Here is a 16,717-nt window from a genome sequence, read left to right as displayed (position 1 = left end):
TTTGTGTATGTTCAAATGATTTTAGTATAAAAGGTAAGCTTAGTGATTCTTTGAGGAAAGTAAAAAAATGAGATTATTTCTGCTAGGCTTAGATTTATCCCTAGTAAAACAGTGTAAGTAATGAGACAGAATACCCTGGATTTTCCAAAATGGTATTTCTACTAAATATTTGGCTCAGTTGCAACTTGATTTGAGGATCTAATGTGCAATTTTCATACAAATAAGGCAATTCGCATTTTCTTCACGGGACCTATAATATCAAAAATATTAAAACAAAGTTGAGTTTTGAGGGTTTTTTTTTTAAAGATGTATTTATTTATTTGAGAGAGAGAGCAGAGTGAGTGAGAGAGAACACAAGTGGGGAAGGAGGGGCAGAAGGAGAGGGAGAAGCAGCCTCCCCACTGAGCAGAGAGCCCAAGATGGGGCTCCATCCCAAGACCCTGGGATCATGACCTGAGCTGAAGGCAGACGCTTAACTGACTGAGCCACCCCAGGCGCCCCAAGTTTTGAGGTTTGTTAAGGTGTTTTTATGCAGCTTGGAATGTTTAGGTAATTTCCCAGTCTTCAAGATCTGAACCATTCAGTCTCACTGTAAGCAAATACTTTCAAGGGGACTTTGGGTGGGATAGAACTGTGAACTGATTCATGGGCTATGGAGCATCTTACAAAGTCAAGAAAGGTAGGACCCAGAGAAGGATTGAATGCAGGATTCTCACCTGTGCTATAGTTGGCAAATATTTGTTGAGCATGTACTACGCCAGGTACTGCCCTATGCCATCAATGACCTCCCAGGTCCCTATTCTTGAAGAATTTACTTTTATGTTGGTGAAGTAAATATTAAACAAGAAAATAAATTGTAGTAAACTTTATGAAGAAAATAAGCATGACAATCGTTGATAACAAATAGGTCACATAGGAATCCCCACAAGTAATGGATCAATTTAGGGACTTAATTCTAGTGCTTTCTAAATTGGGATTTAGGGAATAAGGAGGCGTTTCATGTTTCAAAAAAATTGTTTCTTTAACCACTTAACAAGGTTAAATGGTTATTTTTCAGAAAATTTAACCAGAAAAAATGAATCTCTGAGAGGGGGAATTGGCACCCAATTCAAGTACAAGATTATTTGAATTCTTCATTGAGATAATTATAACCCACAACTGAAAAATACAAGGAAATGCTAGCACATTCCTATAGCCATCTGTTCCTTCATAGGACCATACTATTTAGATTATTACAGCTATATAGAATGGTGTGATATTTGGGAGGGCAAGGCATCCCTCATTATTTTTCTTTTAAAAATACTTATGTTATTTCACACATTAGTATCTGTTAGGTGACTTTTAAAATCATCTAGTCAAGATGGAATTGTGACTGAGCATACACTAAAATTAGATTCCTCTGGGAAAAGTTGACATGTCTAAAATATTTAATCTCTCCATGCAGGAAAACAGTTGTTTCAATTGATTCAAAACTTTTCTTTTAAACTTACATAAGGTGCAATCTTTTTTTTTCCTTAAGTCTTGATTGTTTCTTAAGTATTCCTTAGTATTTTGTAATTTTTATTTCTTTGTGAATAGAATTGTTTTTCCTCAGTATATTTGAATAGGTTATTTCTGGCACACAGAAAGCTAACCCTCTTTGTATTTTTATTTTGGTTTAGCTGCCTTTCAGAACTCCTATTTGTTCTAATAATTTTAGGTTAATTTTCTTCTTTTTGTACACAGTGCCAGCATGCTGAGTGATTAGAAACCTCATGAAAAATAATAGACTAGCTTGTAAGGGAAGAAAAAGAGGGATTCCACTATGAAATATTTAGAAAAAGTAATTAGTATGTAAACACTAACTTTAAGTATGATGCCTGTAGAGCAATGGTTCTCAGGTTTGGCTCCCATCGGAACCACCTGAAGAGCTTTAGAAAACACTGCTGGCTGGATCCCTCCCCCAGAGTCTCTGCTGTAATTCCTGAGCACCAGGATAGAAAAACTCTGCAGGCAATTCTAACATATTGCCGAGCTTAGGAACTCTATTTAAAGGTGACCTAAAATAACAAATTCTTTGTACTATAAAAATCTATTTCTTTCCTTCCCGATTGTTAACTTTGTGCTTTGACACATCTAACTCTTGATTTTAAAGAAAAATCTTTTTTTTAAACATGTACTCATTCTTACGTAGTCTCAAAATCATACATTCCCTTATTCAATAAGTCTTTTTGGAGCAGTGCTAAGTTCCAGATATACTGTTCAGGATATAGGGATGAATAAAACATATTACCCTCTAACATGCAGGGATTTTTATCTGTTGGGAGTATTGGCTTGAATTGGATGTTGGGTTGTGAGAGAGGAGACCAGGTAGGAGCCTAAGCAGCTGGAAGGATAGAGTTACCAATAACTAAAAAGGAAAAGGTTCCAGAAGGAGCAGGTTTAAAAAGGAAGCATAGGAGCTCAGTTTGGATCACGTAAAGCTTGAAATACCTATTAAAGTCCAAGAGGAAAAGTCAATAGGCAGGTGAATGTGCGTCCATGTTTAGGGGGGCGGGGGAAGTCTGAGCTGCAGAAACAAATTAGTGATATTTAAAGCCATGAGGCTAGATGATCTCACCAAATGAACAACCGTAGATGTAAAAATAAATACATTCAAGGGATGAGGCCTGGGGTTAACCGAAGCTTCAAGATAGAATGCAAGCCAAGGGAAGAAAAATATTTGCAGCATGAGGGAGTGACCAACTGTATCAAATTCTGCTGCTAGGTCAAGTAAGATGAGGACTGAGAACTGACCACTGGACTCAGCAAACTTTAGGTTTGTTTTCTAGTCCAAAATCATCTCAGTAACCACCCAGGCTTCCTTTCGTGATTCCCCATCTCTCTCCCTTTCTGCCCTGCTTCTCGGTATGGGGAAGAGACCGTGTTCTTATGTTTGGGGGATTGTAGGACCCATACGTAGTTCCCTCAATCCCTCAATCGGGGAATGTTGCTTCCTTTTCTTATACTTTTTCTCTCTGAAAAACCTCCCTGAGCTCATTTTGTTAGCCTTCTGTGATGAATAAGGGACATGGATGGGTAAAACTCAGTCCTTTTAAATTTTATAATAGCAGCTGCTTTAGAATGAAACAGTGTCATATGATGGATGACATTTAAGCAGAATTTATAATTCTACTAATTCTTTAGAACATCATCCAACGCAGGATGAGCAGGTGAGGTGCAGGGCAGGACTGGCGCAATAAGCACCACAGATGAGGGCTCTTGGAACTGTTTGGAGTTTTGCGGCACTTCATGGCCCTTACTTCCAGCTTCTTCTCAGAACTCATTCCCCACGATAGCTCCTCCCATGACCTGAGATCAGAAATAGCTGGGACATTTGGAAATGGGTCCATCACCTGGCTACCCCATCCCCCACACCCCCCTCCCCTTTGTAACCCTCAGTTTGTTTCCCAGAGTCCATAGTTTCTCATGGTTCGTCTCCCTCTCTGATTTCTCCCCCTTCAGTTTTCCCTCCCTCCCCTGTGGTCCTCTGTACTATTCCTTATGTTCCACATATAAGTGAAACCATATGATAATTTTCTTTCTCTGGTTGACTTATTTCACTTAGCATAATCCCCTCCAGTTCCATCCATGTTGATGCAAATGGTGGTTATTCATCCTTTCCGATGGCTATTTCCCTTTCAATTTTAAGACTATAATGCTTTCTATTTCCCAGAGTCCACAGTCTCTCATGGATCAAACTGAGGGCTTCATAGGGAGGGGGGGTGGGGGACTGGGATAGGCCGGTGATGGGTATTAAGGAGGGCACATACTGCATGGTGCCCTGGATGTTATATGCAAATCATGGAACATTGCATCAAAAACTGGGGAAGTACTGGATGGTGACTAATATAACAAAATAAAAATTATTTAAAAATATATATATAATAAAAAAAGACTCTATAATGCTTTGTACATTTTATGTTCTATAACTTGAACAGTCCTTACTCCTTACTTTTAAGGTTTCAGATTTTGCTAAAATACTTCTGTGTGAGATGCTGGCTATTACTTTGCATTCTGTTTGACTTAGATTTTAAAACAGGTTATTTGGGGGCGCCTGGATGGCTCAGTTGGTTAAGTGTCCGACTCCTGGTTTAGGCTCAGGTCATGATCTCAGGGTTGTGCACTCAGCTCTGAGTCTGCTTAAGACTCTCCTTCTCCCTCTGCCCCTCCCCCTTCTCTCCCTCAAATAAATAAATAAATCTTTTTTAAAAAACAAGCTAACAGGTTAGCCCTTAAATGAGATTTACATCCTACATTACCATTTCTGAGCAACCTAAATGCAATGTGTTTCCCCTTGAATAGTACTGCATTCATTTATTCACTAGGCATGGGTTTATTAGCTATGTGCCAGGTACAACGGTAATCTCCAAGGCAGTTCTTCCTCTCAATTGGACAAGATAGATGGCCAAAAGAAGGTGATATTTAGTTTCTAGGAGGGGACAAAGGATGTATTGCAGAGAAGATAAGGGCTTGAGCTGAGAGGGATGAGAAGGAGATATATATATATATATAATCTAAAAAAGGACAGGCATCCCAGGCAAAAAAAAATGCACATAAGTGAAGGAGAATGGCATATGTGGGAGGAAGGTCACAGATTGCACTGAGGAGCCTGTAGTAAATGAACTGGAGTTGTTGGCAGGAGTCAGAATATGGAGAACATTATATACTGAACTAAGGAAGTTATGGTTTTATTTTAGTTCTTCCTCTAGGGCAGTGGAGTTGACAACAGACTTACTCCCTGGCATTAACTGGGGTGTGTGGTATTGTTCACCAGAATCTCAAAGGCTGTGTGTATATTCTGAACTGAACATGCATTCCCTTTGGGTATTCCAATATAATCCCACCTTCCCACATCACACACCCTCCCTTCCAAAAAGCCATAACTTTCAAGTGTTGTGGAATGAGTTTGTCCAAGTGTTTTGGAGTCTGAGAACCACTGCAGGAGGTGAGAAGCAGCCATGGGAGTATTTTAGGTAGGAAAAGTCATGATCTGATTTGATTATTTCTCCTCCTGCTTCTAGTTTGAAGATATTTTACCATTAAAATTGAGATGTAGATTCTGTTCCGAATTTAACAGGACGTGTTCTGTTCACAAACGGATGTGGAGTAATAGCACAATGTCTGGCCCAGCGTTGCCCAGAACACATGACTGGAGCAGTCCAAAGGCTCTTTTCAGTTTGTTAACCAATCTGTTTGCTTTACCTAAAAAGCTCATTTATATTGTTTTTAAGTGGTTTGCAGAAATCTTTTGAAGAATACCCTCAAAGTCTCATATTTTTTCCAGAAAATCTATCAGACGTAGAAGTGACAAAAAAGGGAAAAACTATGCAAACATATATGGTAAATTCCCAACTGCACTTCAACAATAATAAAAGAAAACTTTCATTTTACAAAATAATTTATTAAATAATTTATGAAGTAGCAAGTTATCCTCATGATATGATATACATGAGTTCTACTAAAGGACTTCTCGGAAACCTATCTTTTGGGCAGTGAAGCTCACAAATTCCTTAGAATGAGATACATTAAAAAAGAGGAAGACAGAAATAATGAAAATACAGCCTTAGGACTCAAGTTGGACAGGACCCTCCTCCCCCAGCTTGGAGCCTAGGTGTCTGGAGAAGAGCTTTTTCTAACCACACAGTTGAATGATCTTGTCCTGCCTCCCCTCTTACTATAAGATGCCAAAGGTGGTCAAACGCTAAAGTGAGGCTGTTATGTGGCCAATTAATTATTGATGATATTCTGGTTTTGAATTCGAAGAGGCAGGAAGTTAATGCGCTTTCTTCATGGTGGTTCACAGCCCTCCTGTAGCTTTCTACTGTCTAGTGAGAGTCATTTCCTTGGAGCGGTGCTCAAGTATATTGTGGAACACGGATGCGCTGAGAGAGGGAAGGAACTCCTCCTCCCCCACGAAGAGCTGAAGGCAGCCTGTGGGACACAGATACCACCTGGCTATCGACTGAGTTATTGGTAAATGAAGGCCATTTCTCCACGGAAATCAGTTGGCACCAAAGTGAGCTGAAGCGGTGCCTACGTTGAAGGACAGCACCATCTAGCGGGAGGAGAGCCACACAGGCGTGGACGCCCACTGGTATGCTTTCCGCTTCTGTGTTTTGAACACTTCTAAGACTGAGGACCCCATTGTGAATACAGTGGTCTCCTTTCATCACCGGCTTACCCAGATAGTCTCCCGCTGAGCCTCAACACTGCGTTTTGCAATGGTTTGCCACCTAATAATTATAATGATGGCCAATGTTTATCGAGGTCTTGTTGTGATGAAGTATTAGGCTAAGTCCTTTCCCCAGGGTTTCTGTGTACAGTCGTGCAGTTGGTGCGCTGCACAAGGATGCCTTGGGTGAAGGCACCAAGGGAATGAAATCGTCATCATCTCCACTCATTGATATGAGTGCTCTGGCGAAGGTGCCTGCCTGGAGAGAGGGTCGAAGTTTTCTAAATTGCACAAAGGTTCCGTATAATGCAGTCCGTATATGCATTTTATGCTCACAACACTCGTGCAAAGTAGGTGTTACATTATCACGGTCTTTTCTTATAGAGGAAGTAAGTCTTAGGAAGGGTTAAGTAAATTGCCCAAGTTCGGCGTAACTAGTGAGAGGCAGGGCTAGGATTTTAACCCAGAGGACTTGACCATATGCTAAGAGACCTCCCAGAAGTGTGAGTGTGAGTGTGTGTGTGTGCGTGCACACACACGGATGCTTGCATGTCAGATCACTGTCTCCATCCCCATGCTGGAGCGAGAGATGTAGTGCAGTGTCTTCTCACTACTGAGGAACTCCTACTCAAGTGGCCCAAAGCAGAGGCCAGCTCAGAGCTGCCCCTGTGCCTGGCAAGTTTGACTGAATGGCCGCTCTGCTCAATGACTTAAGCAACTCAACAAGTAGCTAAATCAAAAACATATCAAGCATTGCATTGGAGAACTCAGGGCTGCCATGCGCCTCGAGACTTCCCCTAAGGTACTTTAGCTTAACGTGTATGCTCCCTGAAGAGCCTATGCACGTTCTTCCCCCTGTGGCTTACTCGCACTGTCACCCATCTCCAGTGTCCTTTGTTGCCACTCCCCATCTCTGCGTATAGAGTCCTGCTCCTCAAAGGCAAGCTTCACTCTTCCTTCTCCACTTCTATGAAGTTTTCCAATCCTGTCAGAGTCCATCTTCTCTTCTTCTTTATTTTCTGATTATATATTTTTTTGTTTGCCATATACTGTAATTATCTATGCACATTTCTTATATTGGGTTTTTATCTGTAACCTCTGAGGACACAGGATGTAACCTGTAGGATCTGTGCAAAGCAGGCGTGCAGTAAATGGGAATTTAATTAAAGGCCTGGGGATTTAAACAAAAGCAAGAGAAACCTGCAGCTTTACCATATGCTTCACGTTCTCACTTAAACTAAATGTCTAAATAGGCTTTTCATAACACAGGGAATGATAAGCTGGGAGTCGGAGGGCAACTCCACAATGCATTCTATAACATAATAGATTTGTTTGTAATAAAGACCTAGTGAATAATTTAATTAGTGTGATTTGCCATAATTAGCTCAGCTCCCAGGAGCTGAATAAGTTATAACTTTGCAAATCTCTTGGTAGCAGGCAGGTTGCAAACTAGTTCAGAGTTAATTTTTAACTTTCACTTTGGCTGATTGTCTATTAGACCCTCAGGCTAAAGTTAAGCAAAAATTAAGTAGAAGAAAGAAATAGAAAAGCCATTCTGAATATTTCTGAGAATATTTATAGAGAATTTATTTTGCATAGAGGTGAATTGATAATAAAAAAAGACTTCAGAGAACAAGCCTAACTATTACAACCTCTGCAGCGAGTGTATAGCAATGTAGAAATTTAACATTACTCATTTAAAAAATAAATTTAAGATTCTTCTTAATTCTAACTAACAAGATATTTTTATCTAAGATTCTTTCCCAATTAAGCTTTGCAATTATCTTTCCCGATTAAGCTTTGCAATTATTAAGGAAAACACATTACAACGGAATCAATGTATTCAAATATAATTGGCAAAATAAACATGACCCCCATTTTTATATATTGTATAACACTATTAATATTGTTTCTTCTCTCTTACCTTTGCATATAAAATATCTTGAATACAAACTGTGTTATCATAGATTTGTTTTAGGAAAAACCGGGTATGTCAGATAGGAAATATGAAAAATAAGACTTGATAAAGTTTACTGATGGCAATGATACAGTTGCCTGAATATCTACAAGAGGGAGGGTGGACTACAGGACAGAAAATTCTAACCATGCACACACAGGTTTCGCCGAGAAAGGAAAAGGGGAGGCATTGAATGAAATTTCTGTAGTTCATCGTAATCTCTCTCATGAGCTCTAATATTAAAATGGCATATACAAAAGACAGCCAATGTCCCTAGAATGCGATACATATAAAGATAATGTTAGGAAAACTAAGGCCTCAAATTAACTGAGCTCACGTGCATGCACGCATGCATGAATGAATGAATGAATAAGTGCTAAAACTACAGAGATGACTGTTTAAAGAACAATTCTTTACAGAGAAGGAAAGTAGAAGCAGGAAAGAGAGGTATGTTCACAGTTTAGGAGAACAGAAAATATTAAAATAACAGGTATGTAGGTCAAGACAAGTTATTTCCTAGAGACTGAAAAACACCCAGTTCTGATCACAGAAATACTGCCGGTAAAGTTGGAACAAGACAGAGCATGAAAAAGGCCATCAGGAGACTTTGGATGGCTAAAGGCTGTGATGAATTTTTTTTTTTAAGCCTGTGTAAAATATAAGGAGGGAGTCTATGAGCAGTTAGGACAGAAATAGATTATCCAGTATGGCTTGTGAATAACTTTTATCATTTGAACCTTATTTTACCATTCATGTATCCTTTTATTTGTCCAATATTATAAAAATAATTTCTTTGTGTAAGGTACTATGCTTGGCATTTTTTTCCACAAGGAACACTAGCTAGTAAATAGAGGTCATAACTTCCACAAGGCCTTCAACAGAAACTCACCTAGGAACCCTAGGGATGAGATGAAGACACTTGGATGAAGAAAAGGTTAGTGGGTTCAAAACGGAATAACCACCCCCAAAGAAAATCTCAATAAAAGGCTGCTGTCGATTTGACAGTATTGTTCAAGAAGTTTCACATCTTTATTAACATTTTAAGTTATATTGCTATGAGCAGCAAATTTGGGTGTTTTCAAAACCTGGGAAGGAGAGAATCATTGCAAAAAGAATTAGAGTTGACTTAGGAGGATAAATAGAATAGGACAAAACTGCATCAATTAAAATGGAGCTGAATAAAGAAGTGGAGCTAAAATAAAAGTGCATATCATTATGACAGGTTCGCCCCTCTTAAATGAACCAAAAATTGGGTCTTAAGTTTTCTAAAGGCTGTTAAGGGAAACCAGGTCATTTATAGAACTATTTAGTGTAAAACATAGTGCTTAGTTCTAGAAGGGTGACAGTGCTAATGATATAATAGTGAATAATAGTGAAATAGTGAAATACATTAGTGAAATACATAGTGAAATAATAGTGAAACACATCCCTGAAAATAATAGAACACAAGTGCTCATGTTCTTATCAAAATACCAAATTATCTCAATATGCTAGAAAGATGGGGAAAATCAAACAATGGACTTTATCAAGGACATATTAAAACCATACATCAAAGCTCAAAATATTAGTCATATAGGTCTGTGAAGTAAAAACCCGGCTTAATAGCCAATAACATAAAACAAAAAAACAAACCCAGAGACTTCATTTGGTGAATTACATATGAGTTAGTTATGCAATAGCTATTTTTTACAACTACAATTGTAATCTTACAGGATATTAATAAAAGGTAGTTTTCCAATCAAAATAGATAAAAATAAGTTTTCTGGTTCGAACATGGGAAATAAGTTTGTTATCCTTTTCTTTTTTTCTGGAAAATTATGTAAAAGTAATAAGGAGAATGACCACAAAACAAATGTAAACATCATTCTCAGCAAAACCAGACTAAAATAATCAGTAGACTTCACAAAAAAGTAAAAGTTGCTAAAAGCATAAAGATTAGAAATAAATCTTTGCAGGAGGATGTAAAAAGAAGTACAGAACAGTGAGAAGGCTGGTGGCAGGAGATCTTAGAAACAACAGCACATATACATTTTCTAAGGGTGAAGCACTCACATTTAGAATGAGCTCTGTCGTGAAAGTTACTACCTTTGTAGAAATCTGTGCGCCTCTAAAGACAGGAAGGTGGTGGCACAAACTCTCCTGGATCTGGTTGGGTTCAGAGAACCAGGAGGGAGCTACACCGAGAACCACATAGATGAGTGACAGCTGTGGGAAGCAGTCTCGCTGTTCTTTCCCAAACATAGTCAGCCCAGGAAAATCCAACTTATTTCAAAATGATTAATAAATACTGGAGTCTTATAGGGTAGATGTAAATGAAAGATAAGGATGAGAGTAGCAGAACTTTCCAACAGATAAATTACACTCATACAGGTGTTGCCATTGAGTAGATAAAAATTATGGTCATCTATTTTATCATTAAGTGAAATGACAATGATACAATTTCATCAATGAAAAGACTACAAAGTAGAAATGTGAGAACTAAGTAAACAAATGGAAATAGAAAAGCAGAAGGTAAAAAAAAAAAAGCTGGCCAAATTCGGAAAGGGAAAAAAAACCCAACAAGTTTTTTTGATCAAATTTGGAAGACTTTTCCGGGGGGGCGGGTAGACCCTGAAGAGGACACAGTGTGAAATATAAGGGATAAAAATGAGAAAAGAAAACAAAATAGAATGACAAATTTAAAAGCATTAAAAAGGATAGTAGAGTATATATCTATATATCTTTAAAACAGGGTCCAACAAACGCACAGAGACTCTAAAGAAAGAAGTTAAAAATAGAGAGAGAGAAGCAAACAAGAATTGAAAGACATAAATAAAAACTTCCTGAAATAAAAGATTTAAGTCTAAGTAGCTAGAGGATGTACTGTGCGTCAGGGGAAAATGACCTAAAAAGTTAATACAGAGGCATAATCTACTAATGCTACTGGATTTTAAAGATAAAGAAAGCTGTGTTGCTAGGGTAAAAAAAAAATTATAAAGGGAATAGCAATCTGACATAATATTTCTCCAAAGCAGCACCTAATAACCCTCCAGGGAAGAAACCATGAGCCAATAATCTTATATCTGGTCACGCTGTCATTCAAGGCTACACTTGTAAGATTCAAAAAATACTGTATATTGTTCCTATGAGACCTTCTTAAAGAAAGTGCTAGAGGATTAATTCAGCCGAACACTAAATGACGGGGATAACTATGACGTATGGATTAGCATGGAATATTGAAAAAAATATTTACTGTAGAACTAGTAATAAAAGCAATGTAGGAATTAGAGTTACAGAACAGAATGTTGATGTTACATGCCCTGACAACATAGAAATGATAGAGCTAACATAAATTCGGGTCAGAAAGGCAAAGAAGGTTAGTGCAGTATTGACTGCCTCAGTTGGTGTGGCTGGGAATAAAATGATAAAAAGTAAAGTTGACGTACCATATCATGGAAGTGTAAAAATATTTAACATATGAAGGCGAACACAGAGAACAGTAATATTTTTTTACTAAAATTGAGTGGTAGAGAAAACAGAGGGAGGCAGGGGGTAGTGGGTGGAAGAAGGATCACGACTATTTCATCAATTTTTTTCCTAGTAGGGAACTAACAGCAACTTGTTAAAAAATTGGAAACCAAGAGAATTATGTAATAATCTAAATATAAAGTCAACCACTAAATAAAAAATACATGTTTTTCTAAATATGTGAAGAACTACATAAAAAATAAAAGCTGACCGCGTAGAAAAAGGTATTTTTTAAAAAAAATCAGAGCAAATACATCTGTTATATCATTAAACGTAAATGAGCCTAACTTGATGCTTAAGGAAGAGGATAAATTTCACACATTCATGGTGAATTCTTACCTTTCTCTCTATATTTTTCTGCCATTTGTGTCATAAATAGAGCCCAAGGGAGCTGAAAGTTAAGGGAGTAGGATGTGAATCCAGTAAAGTATCTGAAACCGAAATAGAAAAATAAAGAGTGCCGTGAAGGAAAATGAGACCAGAAGTACTTAAGCATGACATAAACTGCCCATTACTGGATAAGACATGACTCCGTTCTTCAAAAAAAAAACAAAAACACACATTATTTGATACAAGTTCTTTTGAACAAAGTACAGCGGGTTAAAGAATTAACTGCCTCGCTGTATGAATGTATGGCTAGAATAAATAGAAATTACTAAAAAAAACAGATAAACATTAAATAGTACAGCCTCAGGCCATTTAGGTTGAGGAAAATATGCATGTGAAGAACAGAGAATAGCTATTGCAGGATCTTCTGAACATGTCTTCAGAACCTTCTTCAGTGTTTTCCTTCCATGATTTTTAAGTCTAAAATACGATAAAACCGGAATATTGGTGGTAAAAAAGAAAGAGAATGTTTGTGGTTCTCAAATCCAAGTTGTTCCATCACTTCTAATTTCTGATGACTCCCTCAGTGCTTTAACAATCTGTCAGTTGACTCAAGTCTATTTGTCAGGTTTCCCTACTTTATGACTAGCTCTGTAGAGAGCACTGTGGGAAAGTACAAGAAGTAAAAATCAGTTTTTTGCTCTCAAAATTAACGAAGAGGAAGCAGAAACTAAACTATTTCTAAATTTAGTGGTGTGTTGGTGATGTTTTAGTTTGCTCACTTTTCTGAGGTATAATGGACAACTTTGTATATATTTAAAGGGTATGATGCAATGATCTGATATACGTACATATTGTAAAATGATTATCACAATCAAGGTAATTCATACATCACCCATACCTCACGTAGTTANGGAAAAAAAAAGAATTAACGAAGAGGAAGCAGAAACTAAACTATTTCTAAATTTAGTGGTGTGTTGGTGATGTTTTAGTTTGCTCACTTTTCTGAGGTATAATGGACAACTTTGTATATATTTAAAGGGTATGATGCAATGATCTGATATACGTACATATTGTAAAATGATTATCACAATCAAGGTAATTCATACATCACCCATACCTCACGTAGTTACCTTTATTTATTTATTTATTTTTGGTGAGAAGACCCTATATAAAGGGCAAATAAACACCTGAAAAGATGTTCCCCATCAACAAGCCATTAGGAAATGGAAATTACAACCACTATGAGACATCACTCTACACCAGTCAGATTGATTAAAATTAAGTAGTGACAACACTAAATGCTGGCAAGGATTTGGAAAAATTGATTATTTGTGCATTTCTGGTAGGAATGTAAAATGATACAGCCACTCTGGAAAACAGATTAATAGCTTCTTAAACACTTACGCATGAAATTATAATAGACCCAGCAATGGCATTCCTGTATAGTTATACCAGAGAAATGAAAATGTATGTTCACTCAAAAATCTGACCATGAATGTTCACAGTAGCAGTTGTCCTTTGACAGGTGAGTGGTTAAACTGTGATACATCCATACCATGGAACACTACTCAGCAATAAAAAGGAACAAGCTATTGATATATCTAACAATCTGGATGAATCTCCAGAGACTATTCTGAGTGAAAACAGAGAATCCCAAATGGTTATACACTGTGTGATTTCATTTATAGAACGTTCTTGAGATGGAGAACAGGCTGGCGGTTGCCAGGGGTAGAAGGGGAGTGAATGAGAGGGAAATGGAGTAGCAATAAAAAGGCAACATGAGAGGGACACCTGGGTGACTCAGTTGGTCAAGCATCTGACTCTTGATCTCAGTTTAGGTCTTAATCTCAGGGTCCAGGGTCATGAGTTCAAGACCCATGTTAAAAAAAAAAAGGCAATGTGAGAGATCCTTATGGTAATGGAAGTGTTCTGTACCTTGACTATATAAATGTCAATATCCTGACCAAAATTCAAAGTAATTTAATTCTAAATAACAGTCAAACTGTCAAAGTTTTCTATGTGCAAGTGCGATGAATTGTTCCCAATCTCATCTGACCTCCACTAAGCACAGCACATATTCACCTGCTGTGCACTTGGAAGCTTTCAGATAGTCTTGTTTTAATAGGAAAAATTTTAAGATGTTTCTTATTCCTTAAAAATAGAAATCAAAACAAATGCCATTACAATGTATATTGACCCGAATGCCCTGGAACGCAGTCTTGAACAGCTAGAGGTTCTTGAACCACCTGTCAGGAAACGATGACCTAATCCAACCATTGTGAGCTTCACAGATGGACCAGTGAAGCTGTAGGGTCTGGCCAAGCCATAAAGCTGGTAAAGTGCACAGCTATATTCCTGCTTAGAATCCTTTTCAGTTCACAATGATTTGGAAGAAAAGACCAGAGGGGAGGGGTATACATATGAGAAAAAAGAATATATATAAATGCTAGTGGGGATGGGAAATGGGCAGGGCTGGAAAAGTAAAGATATATAAGCCCACTTGACTCATCCAAATTAAGAATAAGGTTAGAGAAATTGCTTGGTATCTCCCTTGCAGTGTGTCGCTTGAAGAACTAATATCCACTCAGACCATAATCTGTCAAGGTGGGTGAGATCAAGCCTAGGACTAGAGGTGAGCGGTTTTGCCTGCTGGAGTTAAGTAAGGACATAGGAAATCAATTTCTTACTACATTCAGCTTTCCTTGCTCATGCCTAGACTATCTAGTCAAGAAGGCATCACGTGACTGCTGACTAGAGCAGTGTCCGGGCAGCTTTCTTGGAAGGGACACTCGGAGACTTTGAGCATGGTGAGGTAGTTTGAAGAAAAGTGCTACCGCCTGTAACAACGGCGGTAGTTATAAGCTTTCCATATTGCTGACAAAGATTTAATCCTATCTCATCATAATGCAGTGTTTCTTAGACAAAGACATAATAACAGCAATCATTATTTGCTTCTAATTTCTACTTGTCTAAGTTACCCCTAGTAAGACATTTCCATCACACTCCTCTTCTGCCGCCTCTTTCTTATGTGAATTCCATTTAGCTTCCCCTTTCCACCGTGTTTACTGGCCCTGAGTTACTGTAGGGTACGGGTTCTACTTCTTGTTCAGCTGTAATTTTATTAACAGTATCCACCTTTCTTCAGCCTGTTCCTTTTCCCTGCTACTCTCCCTCCCCCAAGTGCTGACAGCGACATTTCAACTATCCCCCTTCCATCCTTCCTTCCTTTCACTGCCCCTTAAGTCAGACTCATACATTCTCCAACCATTAACAATGCATCCAGTAGTGTTCTAGTGGTCAAATAAGGGCATATAATCAAGCCCTCCTTATCCTGCTATTTACTGTTTTTAGTAATGACTTCTTAAGTGGCAGATTGGCTCTTTTTTGGGTCCTAGCCATTCCTGGACTAGATTTGTTTCTTGCTGTCTATATGTACTGAGATATTTTAGACCAAACTCCTTTATGTTGTACTGCTTATTATGATTTTTGCCAAGTGAAATTGCCAGAAAATCTGGAAAAAAAAAAAAGGTTCTTCATCCCCTTAATGGTATAAGGTTGCCAAGACTGCCATTTACTTTTGTCTCTTTATCACTACCTCCTGGAGACTGACTGCATGGCTTATGAAGTCATAACGGCTTTCTAAGGAAAACAAAGAGGCAGTTTGTGATATTATCTAAAACCTCTATGTTACAGGGTTACTTTGTAATGGAGAGAGGCAAGTTGCCTGAATGTATTAAGAAGGTCCCTTAGACTATTTTTTACTACATTTTATATTACATACTATAAATTGCATAGTATTATATATTGCAAATAATGGAACTCTTGGGAATTAAAGCTAGGTTGACCATGAAATTTTTATTTATTTGAGGGAGACAGGTCGGGGGGAGAGCGCCTGTGCAGGGGTGTGAGGGGGTGCAGAGAGAAAAGCAGACTCCCCACTGAGCAGGGAGCCTGACAGCTCAATCCCAGGACCCTGAGGTCATGTCCTGAGCTGAAGGCAGACGCTTAACTGACTGAGCCACTCAGGCATCCCTGACCATGACATTTAGATTAAAAGTTTCCACAATTAAAGTATTCACTCAGGTTTTCAAATAAGATAAAATTAAATATAATAAAAAGAAGAAACTGGCAAAAAGATATCATTAATGTAGAAACTATTTTTAACTAGTCTCATTGATATAAAATGACAAATCTTATTATCTTATTTCTAAATTCTGTTACGGTGTTCATTTTAATTTTTTTATTTATAATTTTTTTAAAAGATTTTATTTATTTATTTGACAGAGACAGACAGCCAGCGAGAGAGGGAACACAAGCAGGGGGAGTGGGAGAGGGAAGCAGGCTCTTAGTGGAGGACCCTGATGTGGGGCTTGATCCCAGAATGCTGGGATCACGCCCTGAGCCGAAGGTAGACGCTTAACGACTGCGCCACCCAGGTGCCCCAAGGTGTTCATTTTTAAAATAATTATTGTTTTATTACCATTTTATTAGTATATGATTATTATTATTTATGTTAATAAATGTTTGCTATTTTAATCTCATAAGATAGTTTCCACCTGCTTAAAAAATTCCTGACATTCCGCACTTTTTTTCTTGCTTGCTTTCAAGTGGAGAGCAGCAGCTTTCAGTGCACAGAAGTGGTACTGGACATGCCCCCCACTAGCAGGGGTGAAGTAGATAGACATCTTTTTTTTTTAAGTTTTTATTTATTTATTCATGAGAGACAGAGA

This window comes from Ailuropoda melanoleuca, chromosome 1 (genome assembly GCF_002007445.2).
Source record: "Ailuropoda melanoleuca isolate Jingjing chromosome 1, ASM200744v2, whole genome shotgun sequence".
In the NCBI taxonomy this organism is placed as follows: Eukaryota; Metazoa; Chordata; class Mammalia; order Carnivora; family Ursidae; genus Ailuropoda; species Ailuropoda melanoleuca.
Note: the sequence above shows the minus strand (reverse complement) of the source record.